The sequence below is a fragment of the Mauremys reevesii genome, linkage group 1 (assembly GCF_016161935.1).
Source record: "Mauremys reevesii isolate NIE-2019 linkage group 1, ASM1616193v1, whole genome shotgun sequence".
Lineage (NCBI taxonomy): Eukaryota > Metazoa > Chordata > Testudines > Geoemydidae > Mauremys > Mauremys reevesii.
In genome coordinates, this window is record NC_052623.1 from 248,759,189 (window position 1) to 248,778,098 (window position 18,910).

Sequence of the window (18,910 nt, forward strand, 5' to 3'; positions counted from 1 at the left end):
CTTTCGTGGGTGAATACCCACTTCGTCGGATGCATGATAATAGGGGAGTGTGGTCCACAGAGAGTATAGGTTCCAGCATACAATGTTCCATCTTGATCTGAGCGTTCTTGCTCTTTGGGTCAGGACAGAGGTGTAGAGCATTGCATGCTGGAACCTATAATTACCGTGAGCAACAGTACCATATTAAATATAAAGATGGATGGCTGCAATCTGCTTCATTTAATCCAAATTTGGTGTACCCTCAAGTTCTTGGCAAGCTATCGTTGCAGCCCAAAGTTGGGTGAAGTTTGGATACTCCTGTGATGCCCCTGACAAAAAGGCTGAAAATGAAGTCCAGGTTTCCCATTTTCACTGTGTCTCAGCTATTAAAAGGACACAGCATGAAATCTAGTCTTTAAAAAAAAAAAAAAAAAAAAAAGAGTAAATGTCTCAGGTGCTACATCTGCCCCTAAGACCACCTGTCAATGTTTACTGTCACATTGTCCTATTTTTTAAAAAGTGTTTGTTTTTCCTCGTGTTGCTGTGTGAAAGACCCACACAAACAGCAGAAATGACTGTTCCAGAGAAACAGTAAAGCTAACTAGACGCCAAAACGTTGTCAGATGAACAAAGTAAACAAACTGGAAACCTAGGGAAAACTATACTTTCTGTCCAATTTCTTTCACTTATAGTAACCTGAGGTGTTCCTTGTAAGAACATTAGGTAAAAATTCAAAAAGAAGGGTGATTGTTCAGTTGATTATGATCCTTTCTCTGCTCCATAGTAAACAAAATACCCAACAATATGCAGAACTTGAGACACAACATAGAAAGAATAACAATTACTTTATATTTTCTTTTCACTGTTTATAATAGCAATAATTACCACTGGGCTGGGTATTTTAAAGCACTTTGGCCCAGGTCCTCAAAGGTATTTAGGGTCCTAACATCCATTGAAATCAATGGAAGATTGAAGCCTAAATACCTTCGTGGCATCAGGACTTTCTGACCAACTTAGTTAAGAGTTCCAAGGCTTCTCATTTCCCACAACCAGTCATTAATTGTCAGAAAATACTAAACGCAGGAGGTCAATATTGCTCAATAAAATCCTCTTTGCCTTACACAGCCCTGCATTACTTTGCTGTCTCTGAATCAGGGTTGCCAAATCTCACAATTATCTCATGAGTCCTGGTGATATTTGATTTTTTTTTAAAGCTGAAATTAGGTTTTTAGAACATAAGAGCGGCCATACTTGGTCAGACCAAAGGTCCATCTAGCCCAGTATCCTGTCTTCCGACAGTGGCCAATGCCAGGTGCCCCAGAGGGAATGAACAGAACAAGTAATCATCAAGTGATCCATCCCCTGTCGCCCATTCGCAGCTTCTGGCAAACAGAGTCTAGGGACACCATCCCTGCCCCCAGCCTGGCTAATAGCCATTGATGGACCTTCCTATCCTCCATGAATTTATCTAGTTCTTTTTTGAACCCTGTTATAGTTCTCTGAGAATTTCTGCCTTTTTTTTTTTTAAGTAAATTTTTGGTCATGGAGAAAAGCTTGACAATGTGAATCATAAATACGCCAACACCAGAAGGCAAATGAAAGGAATCTAAAATTTATTATTTTCAAATTTAATTATTTTAAAGCTAAATTCATGATTTTGGGGGGCTTAGCTCTTGGGGGGGTATTTTTTATTTTTTTTTGTTAAATGCTTGGAATTGTCAATACTGCTGATTAACAGGGCTGGCCCTTATTTTAAACTCAAAGTTTATCTCCATCCCTCCGCTAATTATCACTGTAAATTATTGACATCAGAAATGTTGACTCTTGAAACTGAAGCTATATAAACATTAAAACATGATCTAGAATAAAGGAACAAACCCATGTTATTTCAGACTTTGTTTCTGTCTCTTTTTGCTGGGTCTTGTGATACTCATTGAAGGGTTAATTAAGGGTTCTCTGAAGTTGCTAGGTAACAGTGTCTGGCACTTAGGATAGGATCAGCTAAGAAGGGATTGTTTTGATGATGCAATGCTTCTGTCTTGTGTTTCATTAGTTGAGGGTTTCATGAGTTCAGTGTATTGCCACTCCACATGCTGCTAGGGGACTAGGTGGGGGGAATTCTGGAATAAACCAAAATTTTCCTGCTATCTTGCTCATGTTGTTGAATTTATTTATTTATTATTGAAAGAAGTTGTTACTTTTCTATTTTTCCTCTGGACTCTTTTTAATATAGTCACTCCAGAAACAATATTTTTTATTTGGGGTTTCCTCCCATATTTTAAAGATCCATGTCCTATATTAGCATCTTATTGGATTAAGAGCTATCTATGACCATCGTATGTATAAAATTAATTTGCATTGCTTTTCTTTGCCCTCGCAAACTGTTTTTCTGTCTCCTTCTCTTCCCTTCTCATTCCCTGGCTTCTCTCATGTCTTCCAGAAGGTGTCATAGCAATGTTGGCTGCAGATGAAGATGGGATTAGGTTTCTAATTAGTTTACTATCTCTGCACACAGTTGTTTACTTGTCAGCGTGGGGGAAGGGCAGCTGCAAGCAACTTTACTGCTTTCTCCCCCTTGTTGTCAGCTTTAAATGAAACCTGAGCCAGCAGAACCATCTGGAAAGGCAGGCCAGGAGTTTTCTAGACACTCTTCATTGTTGCTTTCCTGCACCTGTCAACTGATAAAGTAGAAGATTCCATCACTTAGTCTTACCAAAGCTGAAATCATCTCTAATTTAGGGTGAAATCTTATAGTCACATCCATATTAGGGTTGCCATCTTTCTAACTGCTGGTAACTGGACCCCCAAGGCTCTGCCCCCTTCTCCGCCTCTTCCCCCCAAGACCCCGCTCCCATCACTTGCTCCTCTCCCTCCTTCCCCTTTGCTCATTTGATCATATCCACCTCCCTTCCCCCCCCCCTTTTCTCCTCTCCCCCTAGCTGTCTCCCTCTGCTCTGGGGCTGGGACAGGAGCTGCTGCACCCTGACAAGGAGCCTGCCTGCAGGTAGGAGATAGCCCCCGCTGAGCAGGGGCTGACCAGGGTTAATGACCCGGCGCCTCCCCGCGCCCCACGGTAACCAGAGTTTTGGTGTCCAGTCAGTACAGCCGACTGGACTTTCCTGTTGAAATCTCCCATTGAAGACTTTCCTTCTTTAAAACCTCCAGTGATAGAGATTCCACGACCTCCCCTGGAAGCCTATTCCAGAGTGTAACTACTCTTATAGTTAGACAGTTTTTCCTAATGTCTAACCTAATCTCCCTTGCTGCATATTCAGCCCATTACTTCTTGTCCTACCTTGAGTGGATATGGAGAACAATTGATCACTGTCTACTTAATGACAGCCCTTAACATAGCTGAAGATTATCAGGTCCCACTTTAGTCTTCTTTTCTCAAGACTAAACATGCCCCGGTTTTTTTAACCCTTCCTTGTAAGTCATGTTTTCTAAACCTTTTATCATTTTTGTTGCTCACCTCTGGACTCTCTCCAGATTGTCCACATGTTTCCTAAATTGTGGTGCCCAGAATAGGACACAGTGAGCCAGCTGAGGCCTCACCATTGCCAAGTAGAGTGGGACGTTTACTTCCTGTATCTTACATACAACACTCCTGTTAATACACCCCACAGTGATATTTGCCTTTTTTGCAACTGCATTCCATTTTTGACACTATAACCCCAGGTCCTTTTCAGCAGGGCTGCCTTCTAGTCAGTCATTCCCCATTATGTAGTTGTACATTTGATTTTTTTTCCTTCCAAGGTGAAGTACTTTGCACTTGTCTGTATTGAATTTCGTCATGTTAAATTCAAACCAATTCTCCAAGGTCCAGGTTGTTTTGAATTCTAATCCTGTCCTCCAAAGTGCTTGCAACACCTCTAAGCGTGGTGTCATCTTCAGATTTGATGAGCATACTCACTGCTCCCTTATCCGAGTCAGTAATGAAAATACTGAATAGTACTGGTTCCAGGACTGACCCATGTGGGACCCCACTAGATATGTCCTCCCAGTTTGACAGTGAACCATTGATGACTATTTTTTGAGTATGCTTTTTTAACCAGTTTTGCACTCACCTTATAGTAATTTTATCTAAGCCACATTTCCCTGGTTTTCTTATGAGAATGTCATGTGGGACTGTGTCAAAAGCCTTACTAAAATCAAGATATATCACGTCTACTGCTTCCTTCCCCCCCACCATTCCACTAGTCCGGTTACCCTGTCTAAGAAAGAAATTAGGTTGGTTTTACATCCCTGCTGGCATTCCCTATAACCCTCTATCCTCTAGGTCAGTGGTCTCAACCTTTTTACGCCCAAGATCACTTTTTCAGTTTAAGGGCAATCCAGGATCTACCCTGCCCCTTCCCTGAGGCCCCGTCCCCTTCCCCAAAGCCCTGCCCCACTCACTCCATTTCCCCCCATCTCCATTGCTCGCTCTCCCACACCACTCATTTTCACTGGGCTGGGGTAGGGGGTTGAGGTTCAGGAGGGGGTGTGGGCTCTGGGATGGGGCCGAGGGGTTTGCAGTGTGGGAGGGGGCTCTGGGCTGAGGCTGGGACAACGGGTTGGGGTGCAGGAGGGGGTTTCGGCTGCTGGCTCCAGGAAGGGGCTCAAGGTGGGGGGTTGAGGTGGAGCGTCCTGCCAGGCAGCTCCCGGTTGGCAGTGCAGCAAGGCTAAGGCAGGCTCCCTGCCTACCCCAGCCTCACGCCGCTCCCTGAAGGGGCCAACGTGCCCCTGGGAGTGGGGGGAGCACGTGGCTCTGCATGCTGCCCCTCTCTGCAAGCACCACCTCCACAGCTCCCATTGGCCACAGCTCCCCGTTCCCGGCCAATGGGAGCTACGGGGGCAGTGCTTGCAGGCTGGAGCAGCGCACAGCGGGAGACCCCAGGCCCCCTGCCCATGGGGCCATGCTGGCCACTTCTGGGAGTGGCGTGGAATCGGGGCAAGCAGGGAGCAAGCCTTAGTGGCAGCCCCGCTACACCACCAGAGATCATGATTGACTGGGAGATCCTCTAGTCGATCGCGATCAACCAGTTGCTGATCACTACTCTAGGTGCTTACAGACTGATTGTTTAATAATTTGTTCCTGTGTCTTTCCAGGTATTGAAGTTAGGCTGACTGGTCTATAATTCCCCAGATCCTCTTTGTTCCCCTTTTTAAAGACAGGTACCATGTTTACCTTTTTCTAGTCCGCTGGGACCATGGCCGTCCTCCATGAGTTCTCAAACATAATTGCTAATGGTTCCAAGATTGCTTCATACATGCTATAATCTAAGTTGGTGCTCATTTCTCAGTATTAACCCACCATTAGGAGATCCATGCCTGCCTGAAAAAAGACAATCACAAACCAGAAAAGCAGACCTCTCTCAACCTGACTCCTCCAATGCCCAGGCTATCCATGTATATCCCTGGCTGATTGTGGGGCAAGAGCGGGTGGTGTGCTCTTTTCCAATCTCTTGACCATGTCTCTGTCTAAAGTGGCATAATGGTAGTCATAGCAATAGTGCTTAAGGCCAGAAGGGACCACCAGATCATCTAGTCTGACCTCCTGTATGTCACAGGCCACCAACACCACCCGCACACTAAACCCGCAATTGGAATTAGACCAAAGCATACAGCCCCACAGGAGAGTAAACTACGATGTGCCACGGGCAGAAAATAGGAGGGACTGAGGTGCAGCAATGCCTGAGATCCCTGAAAGTGTCAAGAAATTGAGAGAAACCCAGATAATTCTGGCAAGTGATTCACACCCCATACTGTAGAGGAAGGCAGAAAAATCTTACTGCCAGTCTGACCTGAGGAAAAATTCCTTCCTGAGCAGTTCTCAGATACCTTCAGCTTGTATACCACTTCTTAACCTAGAATTTGTCTCAGGGACACCTCTTCTCTCTATTCCAATCCCTCACCTTCCCAGAGGTACTTGTGGCACCTTAGAGACTAACAAGTTTATTTGAGCATAAGCTTTTGTGGGCTACAGCCCACTTCATCAGGTGCATAGAATGGAACATATAGTAAGAAGATATATATACATACAGAGAACATGAAAAAGTGGAAGTAGCCATACCAACTGTAAGAGGCTAATTAGTTAAGATGAGCTATTAGCAGGAGAAAAAAAAACTTTTGTAGTGATAATCAAGATGGCCCATTTTAGACAGTTGACAAGAAGGTGTGAGGATACTTAACATGGGGAAATAGATTCAATATGTGTAATGACCCAGCCACTCCCAGTCTCTATTCAAACCCAAGTTAATGGTATCTAGTTTGCATATTAATTCAAGCTCAGCAGTTTCTCGTTGGAATCTGTTCTTGAAGATTGTGTTTTGCAAAATTGCCACCTTTAAGTCTGTTACTGAGTGACCAGAGAGTTTGAAGTGTTCTCCTATTGGTTTTTGAATGTTATGATTCCTGATGTCAGATTTGTGTCCATTTATTCTTTTGCGTAGAGACTGTCTGGTTTGGCTAATGTATATGGCAGAGGGACATTGCTGGCACGTGATGGCATATATCACGTGGTAGATGTGCAGGTGAATGAGCCTCTGATGGCATGGCTAATGTGATTAGATCTTATGGTGGTGTCATTTGAATAAATATGTGGACAGAGTTGGCATCAGGCTTTGTTGCAAGGATAGGTTCCTGGGTTAGTGTTTATGTTGTATGGTGTGCAGTTGCTGATGAGTATTTGCTTCAGGTTGGGGGGCTGTCTGTAAGTGAGGACTGATCTGTCTCCCAAAATCTGTGAGAGTGAGGGATCATCTTTCAGAATAGGTTGCAGATCTTTGATGATGCGCTGGAGAGGTTTTAGTTGGGGGCTGAAGGTGACAGCTAGTGGCACTCTGTTATTTTCTTTGTTGGGCCTGTCCTGTAGTAGGTGACTTCTGGGTACGCTTCTGGCTCTGTCAATCTGTTTTTTCACTTCAGCAGGTGGGTATTGTATTTTTAAGAATGCTTGATAGAGATCTTGTAGGTGTTTGTCTGAGGGATTGGAGCAAATGCGGTTGTATCTTAGAGCTTGGCTGTAGACAATGGATTGTGTGGTGTGTCCTGGATCGAAGCTGGAGGCATGTAGGTAAGTATAGCGGTCAGTAGGTTTCCAGCATAGGGTGGTGTTTATGTGACCATCTGATGAAGTGGGCTGTAGCCCACAAAAGCTTATGCTCAAATAAATTTGTTAGTCTCTAAAGTGCCACAAGTACTCCTGTTCTTTTTGCGGATACAGACTAACACGGCTGCTACTCTGAAACCTTCCCAGAAGTGAATATAATGCTTTCCTACAAGAAAAGCAACATAAAGATGCTATTAAGGACACCATATAAAAATAAACTTGTTTTAATGTTACAGATGAGGTGGCTTGATTCTTCCCCACATTTTTTATCTGTGCTGTTTCTTTCCTCTCATTGACTGAGGGATTTATATTTATGATGACTGAATCCCCTCTCGCTGGCTGAGTTATGAGGTGAAGAAAGAGACACTATGCTATGTCACCAGGCTGCTTTCACATTGCTAGGCCAGTCAGGGGTTAACAAAGAAGCTGTGTTCCGTGAAAAGACAATTCCCAATGAAGAGTTTCACCACCCCACAACTAAATTATGAAGCTCATTGTTATCCATGAACAATAGCTGGCTGTGTACAGGATTTAATGGGTTAAGTGGTAAATCCTCTACAGAAGGCCAACTCCATAATAGAGATTAAGTGGGGAAGATTCTCTCAGTCTGATCCCCAGAGAAATGTTTCATGCTGTTACATGGATGGATATGCCTATAAACACCATGAAAACCATCAATAGGTAAAGTGCTGTGGGTTGAATACACTCTTCCTATTTGATGATACACTGATCTGTGTGGAACAGCAGCAGCCTGAGTTAACAAGCCAGAGGACACAAGGATTTCCCAGCCCCTGCAGCATGATTAGGGCCAAGGACAGGGAGAATCTGCACCATGCTCCCTTCCTGCTTTGGTGAAGGAAGATGGAACACTCTTGTTTACTGTCTCTTCCTTCTGCCCAATCTCTTTCCTTCTTGAGGAGAGCCTTGCTGTTTCTTTGCCTCCTTTACTCCATTGGAGAATAAGGCTGTGACAGGAGCTTTTGGAAACTGCTCTGAAGGTTTCTCTGAGTAGACATCAGCCTTCAGCTGTGGTTTGTACCAAAGCTGTCATTCCGTGCTCACATCTGGCAAAGACAGCTGCCAGTCAGGATGGAGAAGAACACTCACTATTGTAAGCATCTTCAGGTAGAGGAGCCATCCAGCCTCCAACCCACAGTTTCCCCACAGCTGCATAGACCCACGCTGTAAGCACAGATACATACATTCCTCAACACACATACTCACTGTATGTACACCCCATCAGAAACACATACAGGCCTCAGCGCACACACACACACACACACACACACACACCATTTCCCCAGAAGTCTCATGATATTTGGTGTTTTTCTTAAAGCTGCTGGAATCAGGAGACTTTATGAGAATCTTAACTTTCTTTTTTGTTTTTAATTACATTTCTAGCCCTCCTAGTGTGAAGAAAAGCTTGAAAATGCGAAGTGAGTGCACCCCAAATGATCTGGAATGAGAAGGCAATTAAAATAACTCAAATTATTTTTTTTTAAAATCTTTTGATTTTTACTTCAGTCTTGTTATTTTGGGGAGCATGATTTTTGAGGCTGGCAGTATTGCACACATATAACCATCTCCCATACGTACCCAGACACACACCTCAACAACTGATCTTTATACTCCCTCTGCCACATACATTAGCTTCCACACACACCTCTGCTAACACATACATGGATATTCCCATCCTTTTCACACGCACACACATTCACACTTATAAGCCCTCAATGTCATCTGCCCATGCACAAGGGTCCCAACATGAACAAACAAACCCTTCTGGTAGTTCAATTAGATTTCCAGGAAAATCAGTTGAGATCAACCACATAGCTCAGAGAGGAGAATTTTGCCTGGAGTTTGGTTTTCATACATGTCTGTAATGTTTTCTTCTTGCTGTCTTCTCCCCTCACCATTTGCTGCCCATTGTTTCTCTTCTCAGCACTTTTTCTTTTTTGTTTCCTTAACTCATTCCTTGTCACCCTCCTACTCTGCGCTTTGCATTTGTGTCTCTCTGTCTTACTCCCTTGCTCACTCGCTTCTTTCTCCTTCTGACTCTCTGCTCTTCAGTTGCTGCTTTACTAGGACTCCTCACATTTTGCAACACTGGAGATTGCATTTGGTTGTCTGCTATGTTTTGCACCCCCTGTGATAGAGGCTATTCTTGTGGGTCTCTACCTGGCGAGCCCTACAACAGAAACCCTTCCTCACCCTCCTGGCTGGCAGCTCTCTGTAGGAGACAGTAAGAACAGGGATAAAAGAAACCAGACAATCAAATTCCCTTGATAAAATCATGTCTGTAGCTGCTTACAACCTAGAAGCAGCAAGTAAGGAACAGGGCATTGTGGGAGGGGAGTGATTAGAGTGAGCGTACTCTCTGTGACCTCTTTTACGGGTGCTGGCAATCCATCTCCTCCTTGTGCCACACCAGGAACCATGTCCACGGTGACACCTCCCCTCCGGAAGACTTGAACTCTGCCTCCATCACTTTCCTTTGACTTCTCAACTCGGAAATAATCTTGAGCGAGTGGCTTTGAGCCAGACCAAGAGAAAAGCAGCTTTATGAAGCTTTATCCTTTTGGAGCTGCCATTCGCTGCCTTGGTGTCTTTGAGTGACTCCTAGAGGGACTGCATCAGAGACCCCAGAAGGAGTTAAAGTAAGCTGGAACATTAGAGAGTGACCTTTTTATTCAAAAGATGTCTCCCCTTTGTGTATAGTCAGATCTGCTGAGTTTAGTGACACAAAGAACTTTGCTGTTATTAGCCCTGAAGAGCCAACACCCTAAGAGAATGAGAAACGCAGCAGGATTCTGTTCCACCTTGTGCAGCCTCAACAGAATTGCCTACTATGTTCCATTCAGTTACACCTGTGTAAATGCATTGACAATGTCACCGAGGGCCTAATTTGGCCACCGAATAATTTATCACTTGTGATTATGAATAAGAGAGGAGGAACTCAGCTTGAGTCTGATATCCTAGTCAGAGGTAGTAGGGATGGTAGTTAAAACACACCCATCTTTTTTATTTGTAAATTGAGCATATTTGATCTGGAGAGACAATAAACATAGAACCCACTGACTTCTGTTGGAATTGTGGTTGCTTATCACCTCTGAAAATTAGGCCACAGGCCCCAGATCCATAAAGGGACTTAGGCATTGCAGCACACAGGATTGCAACACTAAGTTCTAGGTGCCTTGAAAATCACAGGGCTCCCCAAAGCCTGGTTTAGGTGGCAAGGCTCCCTGTGCAATGCATGGAAAGACATAGGCACCTGCAAATGGGATGCACAAACAGGGAACTGCCTACGCTAGCCAAATGGGAGATGCCGAGAAGAGGAATGTGCTAAGCCCCACCCATTTCAAGGAGTTTGGTGCCTATGTCCAGGCTGCAGGGAGGCACCTATTTCTGCTTGTGATCCACAGCCAGGAACCTCTCTCCTGGAGTCAGGTGGCTTTGGCACCCAAGCCATTCTTGGAAGAAATGGCTTAGGCTCCAGCCTAACTCTGCATGAAATAGCCCATTGGGGAGACAGTAGCCCTCCTTTACAACCTGTAGCCCTGTGGTTAGAGCACTTACCTGGGAGGTGGGAGACACTGGTTCAATTTCCTGCCCTGCCTGCTGAGATGAAGGGATTTAAACAGGGTTGTCTCAGCGCTCTGGTGAATAATCACTGCTTGTTATTATTCAGGCTAGCTAGATCAAAGCTTGGTTGGATATAGCTACATGTGCTGTATGGGATTCCTGCTTAGACATAACCTTAGAGTCGTAGTAGACAGGATCCCAGTAGTACAGGAAGTTCCCTGCTGGTACCACTAGGGTTATAATGGTTTCAGGACTCGATTCACTGACAGAACTACTTTCAGAGAAATGACCGTTGTCAGTCCTGGCTGCTGTTGTCACAGTGAGTGAGCAGAGCTCCCCATTTGTTATCACCAAGGTGCAGATGCTGTAAGTGGATAGCCGTGGTGAGGCTGGAATCTGAGCCTGGCTGCAGGATGGAAATGCTATTCGTCAGCATTGGGCACAAGGTCTTTGCTGCAGCTTTAAACTCTGTGCAAGGACACCTGGCTGTGCTGTAGGAGCTGTAGCTCTGAAACATTTAGAAGCCACAGTATGGTGATGGGCTCAGGTGTGCCTGGCTGCTTAGCTTGGGCTGAATGAATTGCTGGGCCATCACTGGTTTCCTAAACCACTGACCCTAAAAGCAGAGAAAAGTGCAGCGAACAACAGTAAAATAAATAATAATCTAATAAATAATTAATACCTAGCATTTATGTAGCCCTTTACCTATTCAAAGCACTGTACTAACATTAACTGATTACTCTTCGTTAATTCAGACAATTAAAGGCAAGTGGAATTAAAGTGATTAGAAGACTTTTCAAGTGTGAGAGCCTCTATAGGAACAGAGATGAAAATTACTAACTCTGCTCTATTGGAAAGGAAGAAGAATGGACCTAGAACATGATAGAAATTACTGCAATTTGAATAACTACCTGTGGAATTCCCTGCTACAGGATATTGTTGAGGTATATAGCATAGTGATATTCCAAATGAGTTTTAGTGTTTATTTGACTAGCATCTGCAGTTATATTTGCTTGAATAAAAATGGTCTGGATCATCAATCTTGTGTTTTAATGCTTAGAACCCTGACCAGCCAGGAAGACATTCCCCTCCATAGTAGTGGTGAATTGCAGAATCAGGTGCACTATAGGAGTTTTACACTTTCCTGTGGATAATCCAGCATTAGCCACTGTTAGGATGCTGTACAAGATGAACCATTATCTGTTCCAGGATGACAGCTCTTATGGAAGAGGAAGAGCAGAGGCTGGTCTAGCATTAGATCTGGGCAGTGTGATAGAGCCACTAAACCAGCATGGAAAACGAGGAAAGGCTCAGAATATCACTTGTGAATTGATTTGTTATAGGCTTACACATCCCCCAGAAGTAAGGACATGGGATTCTTCAGCAGAGAATCACCATCCACCAGAGTCCCACTCACAACATACTTACTTTTTCATCATCTCCTGCGGCCCACATCTTGTGTATGCTGCACAAAGGATAAACTCCTCAGAATGCTTAAGAGGGAAAGCATTCTCAGTATGCTGACCCAGGTCAGGTTTTGGTGCTCTTTGATGATCCCCTGGGCCTCCTGGAGGAAGACCAGCCTCATGCCAGGCAAGAGCAGCCTCGGACCAACTTGCCAGGAGTGGTCAAAGAAAATCCATGACCTACTGGATTGCCAATGCCCTAGTTTCCAGAGAGTCAGTTCTTCAGTTTACCTGTAGCGTATGAGCTGGATATTTTAAGTAGTCACAATACATGCAGGTGGTGCTGCGAAGAGAGCCAACTTTCATGAATAAAGTTATGATTTATCAGAGCGTTAATTACTTTGCTATTTTTGCCACATCTCTTCAGGAAGGCGGAGGATATGAGGTCTCTATCTCTCCACCCATTGGGGTGACTGATGGTTACAGTGCAAGCAGTGAACGCTGTATGGCTTCTCTCTCTTCTATTTATGTATTTCCCCTCACCCCTGCAAACTCTGCTGGGGATGGAGGATCCTGGCAGCTGGGTCCAGCCCAGGCTTTAGCCTTTTGTTCAGTGCATTTTCCTCTTGGCATTATTCACATCAGAGGCTTTCAGTGTTGTGCTTCCAGAGTCACATGATAAAATATTTGCACAGCTGCGGGATGACAGAGACGGAGAAAGAAAGAACCCACTCTCCAATTATTTCAAGTTAAAAAATCAGTGTTAACATGAGTGTAAACACATGAAAGCTCTCCCTCACCCTGCTCCTCCATTGTAAAAGACCAGCTCTCAGCCTGCTCGCCCCACTCTCCTTCATCTTGCTCTTCTGAAACATACAAAACTGTCCTTTCATGCTTTCCTTAGAAACTGCCCCTACTCTCACAATATACACACTCCATCATCCTGCGCCACAGACAATTCTTCATTCTGTTTCCTATTTACAGATATAGGACCAAACCCTAAAGTCTTTATTTGGATCTTATTTGGGCAAAAACTCCCATTAAAATCAATGGGAGATTTGGCAGGAAAATACTGCACATTACACCCATGTTACATATAGATATATAAAGAGGGTGGAGGAGAGAGAAATACTGCATAAAAAGAAAATCCATTAATAAATGAAGAGCAGGGGTGGGGAACGGGGGTGGACTGAATTATTTATACTGTAGTTATAAAACTGCTGAGCTACTGAACTTCTTTTTAAAATCTGTCTTTAACAACAGTAACAGTTGTGAACAATTTAGGAAGTAACAAAGACGTTTCTAATCTAACTCTGAAATGCAGGCGAGGAAATATTTAGAAAAATTAAACATATACAAATCACTGCAGCCCGATGATATTGCATGTTATAATGCTAGTGGAATTCTAATGCATTGCAAAGATAATGGACAATCCAAAATTATGAACAGGTTTGCTTGAGGATTTAAAAAGAAAGATGAGTAAAAAGAACAACAACTCTGGTAATAACTATCTGATAAGCTTTAGAGTGGTAGCCGTGTTAGTCTGTAACAGCAAAAACAACGAGAAGTCCTTGTGGCACCTTAGAGACTAACAAATTTATTTGGGCATAAGCTTTCGTGGGCTAAAACCCACTTCATCAGATGCATGGCGTGGAAAATTAGTATGGGAAAATTAGTTTTTGTAATGACCTATCCACTCCCAGTCTTTATTCAGGCCTAATTTGATGGTGTCCAGTTTGTAAATTAATTCCAGTTCTGAAGTTTCTCATTGGAATCTGTTTTTGAAGTTTTTTTGTTGAAGAATTGCCACTTTTAAGTCTGTTATTGAGTGACCAAGGAGATTGAAGTATTCTCGCCACTTCCAGCAGCTCCCATTGGCCCAGAGCAGCGATCCGCGGCCAGTGGGAGCCACGATCGGCTGAACCTGCGGACGGGGCAGGTAAACACACCGGCCCAGCCCGCCGGGGGCTTTCCCTACACAAGCGGCGACCCCTGTTTGAGAAACCCTGAGATAGGCGGACAGAGTTGGCACCGGGGTTTGTTGCAGGGTTTGGTTCCTGGGTTAGAGTTTTTGTTGTGTGGTGTGTAGTTGCTGGTGAGTATTTGCTTCAGGATGGATGGCTGTCTGTAAGTGAGGACTTGCCTGTCTCCCAAGATCTGTGAGAGTGAGAGATCGTCCTTCAGGGTAGGTTGTAGATCCCTGATGATGCGCTGGAAAGGTTTTAGTTGGGGGCTGTAGGTGATGGCTAGTGGCGTCCTGTTACTTTCTTTCTTGGGCCTGTCCTGTAGTAGGTGACTTCTGGATACCCTTCGCATACCTTCTTATCAACTGTTTGAAATGAGCCACCCTCATTACCACTACAAAAGTGATTTTTTCTTCCCTTGGTATTCTACTGTTCAGAATAGCCTACTTCCACTTTAATTGAATTGTCTCGTTAGCACTGACCCCCCACTTGGTAAGGCAACTCCCATCTTTTCATGTACTGTGTATATATACCAGCTACTGTATTTTCCAGTCCATGCATCTGATGAAGTGGGTTTCAGCCCATGAAAGTTTATGCCCAAATAAATGTGTTAGTCTCTAAGGTGCCACAAGGACTCCTCGTTGTTTTACCTGATAAGCCTTACCAAATGGAACATCTATTAAAAGAAAAAATAGTATCAAGAGGATAACAATACCATGAGCAAAAAGGAATATGTGTTTGTAAAAAAACAAATCTTGCCACACACGTTTTTACTTTTTTGACAGAATTACCACATTGGTGGGTGAAGATAGGTCATCGAGTCCAGCCCTCTGCCTTCACTAGCAGGACCAATTTTTGCCCCAGATCCCTAAGTGGCCCCCTCAAGGATTGAACTCACAACCCTGGGTTTAGCAGGCCAATGCTCAAACCACTGAGCTATCCCTCCCCCCTATTATTATTTATTATTATTATCAAAAATTATAGTTGGATAATCTTGTGTGATGCTTGGATAGGAAGATGATACACACTTTAGAAATATTTAAGATAAGTTTTAGTATAGACTTTGATTCAGTGTACTTAAGTGATACACTATTTGAAAAACTCTGCGCTGGCTGAGTGGAAGAATAGGAAAAAGGTTTGATTTTTTTTTCCCATCTGTAACTCTAACTTCCATGATTCATGCAAACATACACATTCTCCTACTGTCACTCCCTTTACAAACGCTCACGCTCCCTTCCTACTCACACATAAACATTCCCCCTCCTTTAGGCTGTACACAATCCTTCCCTCTCCCACCTCACCTCACCCAGTCTGCTCCCCCAGACACACCAGCCTCAACCAAGACACATCCTTAGAAATATTTCCCATGCCCAGTTCACCAGTCTATTTTGTAAAAAGTTTTTACTGCTCTCTCTAGTCCTGGACTAACCCCATACAGCCATTCCTCTTTGGGTAGGTCCATACTTACCTGCCGGGTCGGCGGGTAGCGTTCGACTTCTCGGAGTTCGAACTATCGTGTCTAATCTAGATGCGATAGTTCGAACTCCAAACGCGCTCCCGTCGACTCCGGAACTCCACCACCGCGAACGGCGGTGGCGGAGTCGACAGGGGAGCCGCGGACTTCGATCCCACGGCGTCTGGACGGGTGAGTAGTTCGAACTAAGGTAGTTCAAGTTCAGCTACGCTATTCGCGTAGCTGAACTTGCGTACCTTAGTTCGACACCCCCCCAGTGTAGACCAGGCCTTTGTGACAGACCTTCCTGCCTAGGAACGTGGTTTGGACATTGAGTGGATGAACGAACATTCATGTGGAAATTCCTGATGCCTCCTAATACGAAGGAGAAAAAGATGGGAAGAATAAATGTCGAGTGCCTCTAGCCCTTTGTGTGCAGCCTGGGTAGTTCCATGAATGTACATTTACTGTAGCTTTTGATTTGTTTATGGCTGGAGGAATGAAGTGGGCATGCAGAGGGATGTATTCTTTCTGGCTGGCATGGATCCAGTAGTCTGTGTCAATTCCAGTCCTTTAGCCATTGCAGCCTTTTGCTCATCAAATCACTCCGATGAGGCGGCTGATGAGAAAGCCGCTGCCCATTAGCTGCTGTCATTTTTATACCCTCCTTGGTGAGTGATGGAGCAGAGGAGGCCTCCTGATCCCATTAAACACCTCCTGAGGGTCCTGCGGCTGCTAGGAGACAGCAGCAGAAGGAAACAGTCTAACAGTGCCCAGTCACAGCTCCCTAGCTGCCCTCAAACCCTGAAAAACTCCCCTGCTCAAGACAGCCTTAGCTAGGGGGCAGCTTTGTTTGGAAAGCTTTTACATTCACAGAGGCAGCAGGCCTTTCCCATCAGCACAGCTACAACATTCCTGGGGCGGGGATCAGCAAGATAGACCAAGTTTAATTAAATGTTTCTAGCACAGGGGTGGGCAAACTATGGGCCGGATTCGGCCCACCAGCCGTTTTAATCCAGCCCTCGAGCTCCCACTCAGGAGCAGGGTCTGGGGCTTGCCCCACTCCAGTGCTGGCCTGGGAGCTGGGTCGTGGGCAGGTCCGTGTGATTCCTGGAAGTAGCAGCATGTTCCCTCTCTGACTCCTATACGTAGGGGCAGCCAGGGGGCTCCACTCTGCACGCTGCCCCCACCCCAAGTGCCAATGGGAGCTGCAGGGGCGGCACCTGCAGATGGGCAACACGCAGCAGAGCCACCTGGCTGCACCTCCGCGTAGAAGCCAGGTGGGGGACATGCTGCTGCTTTCGGGAGCTGCTTGAGGTAAGTGCTGCCCAGAGCCTGCTCCCCTGAGCCACCCCCCTTTGCCCCAACCCCCTGCCCCAGCCCTGATCCCCCTCCCACCCTCTGAACCCCTTGGTCTCAAGCCGGAGCCCCCTCCTACACCCCAAACCCCTCATCCCCAGCACAACCCCAGAGCCTGCACCCCCAGTTGGAGCCCTCCCCTACACCACACACCTTCTGATCCAGCCCGTAGCCCCCTCCCACACTCTGAACTCCTCATTTCTGGCCCCACCCCGGAGCCCGCACACCCAGCCAGAGCCCTCACCTTGTTCTGCACACCAACCCCAATTGTGTGAGCATTCATGACCCACCATACAATTTCTATACCCAGATGTGGCCCATGGGCCAAAAAGTTTGCCCACCCCTGACCTAGCACCTCCCTTTCCTAGGACTGAGAGGGTAGTTCAGTCTCTATTCCTATTCCACGCTCATGTGAGACTACCCACAAGGGGGCGATATAGTGTGAGTTTTTGTGACAAGGCGCACACCTAGTAAGAACTGAATGGAGACCATAGGCACCGACTCCAGCCCTGGAGCACCCATGGGGAAAAATTAGTGTGTGCTCTGTACCTACCAGCAGCCAAGCTCCCCTCACCCCCCCACCTCCTCACCCCCCCCCCCCGAGCGGGCCATGTCCCCGCTTCTCCACCTATCTCCCAGCGTTTCCCACCCGGCTGCTACCAAACAGCTGTTTGGTGGCACTTAGCAAGCTCCGGGAGGGGGTGAGGAGCGGGAATGTGGCGTGCTCAGGGGAGGAGGCAGGGGAGGGGCAGGGATTTGGGGAAGGGGTTGGAATAGGGGCAGGGAGGGGGCAGAGTTGGGTCGGGGACTTGATGAAGGGGTTGGAATGGGGGCCTCATGGAAGGGGTGGAGTGGAGGCAGGGCCAGGGGTAGAGGAGGGGTTGAGCACCATGGAGAAAGGAGGGAAGTCAGCACCTATGATGGAGACCACCAATTCTTTTCACAGAGGCCATCTGGAGGAGTGGTGGGGAAGCCATCAAATGGCATAGGGGGCCTCAGGTTTACAAGAACCAGCCCTGGAAGAATATACTTGCTTTGCAGTGGTAAATAACCTAGCGTTGCCAACTCTAGCAATTTTGTCACAAGATTTGCAGTATTTGGTGTTTTATCTTGAAGTTCTAGGTTCCAGAATCATGAAATTACATGAGACTCTCAACCTTCATTTTAAAAACATTACATTTCTAGCGCTTGTGGTTTTGGAGAAAAACTGGAAAACAGGAACCCTAAAAGCTCAAAAACCAGGCAAATAAAAAGACCCAAACTTTGTCGCTTTTTAAAATCTAATGATTTTTAAGCCAAGCTCATGATTTTGGGAGGTTTGACTCATGACTGTTGAATCCTGGGGGTCAGCAATACTGTTCTGAGTAAGTCCTCCCACCATAAAGGCCACTGAGCTGTTTGTTGTGACAGACTCTCCAACAGTGATCATTTGGAATCCTGAAGCTTGTCCCCATCCAAGTTGTTGCTGACTGGCTGCTGCTGGAAGCAGACAGTGAGCTCACACAATCTGACACAAAAGTGAGGGGAGTGAGCTTTGTCAAAGTAAAACAGATTTTTTTTTCTCTTCTCCTCCCACGTAGGCACCTACAGAGTTGTGTTTGTTACCGGTGTCCTGAGAGAGGAAATCTAGTCCACTAGAAGAAGCAGTTGGCATTAGGAAAGAATAACAAGGAAAGTAACATAGAACTAATAATAGAGTTTTAATAAAACAATGAGATTAAAGAAATAGTCTGACTTGCAAACAAATGGTATTGATTCACTACCCGCGGTTTGCTTTCCAGAATCCAGTCAAGACTGCAAAATCCTGCTTGGTATTCAAGATTGTTTATTGTCCAGAAAACAATGCCAACTTCTGCAGTCCTAATTTTTCCCAACAGGAGATGCTGTAGAGCATGATTTTAGAAACTACAGTAACCCTTCACTTAGTCATCCCGGTTAACGTTGTTTCGTTGTTACGTTGCTGATCAATTAGGGAACATGCTCGTTTAAAGTTGTGCAATGCTCCCTTCGAACGTCGTTTGGCAGCCGCCTGCTTTGGCCACTGCTTGCAGGAAGAGCAGCCCATTGCAGCTAG

General features: G+C 45.5%; 1 long non-coding RNA gene across 1 annotated transcript in view; it reads left to right on the forward strand.

Moving 5' to 3' along the window:
• The window catches only part of LOC120408674, an 85,801-nt gene extending 67,237 nt beyond the window's left edge, over positions 1 to 18,564 (forward strand). The window contains exon 9 of the long non-coding RNA XR_005600878.1: positions 18,417 to 18,564. This is a non-coding gene — a long non-coding RNA (uncharacterized LOC120408674). The remainder of the gene's footprint in view (positions 1 to 18,416) is intronic.
• Positions 18,565 to 18,910: the final 346 nt, after the last annotated feature.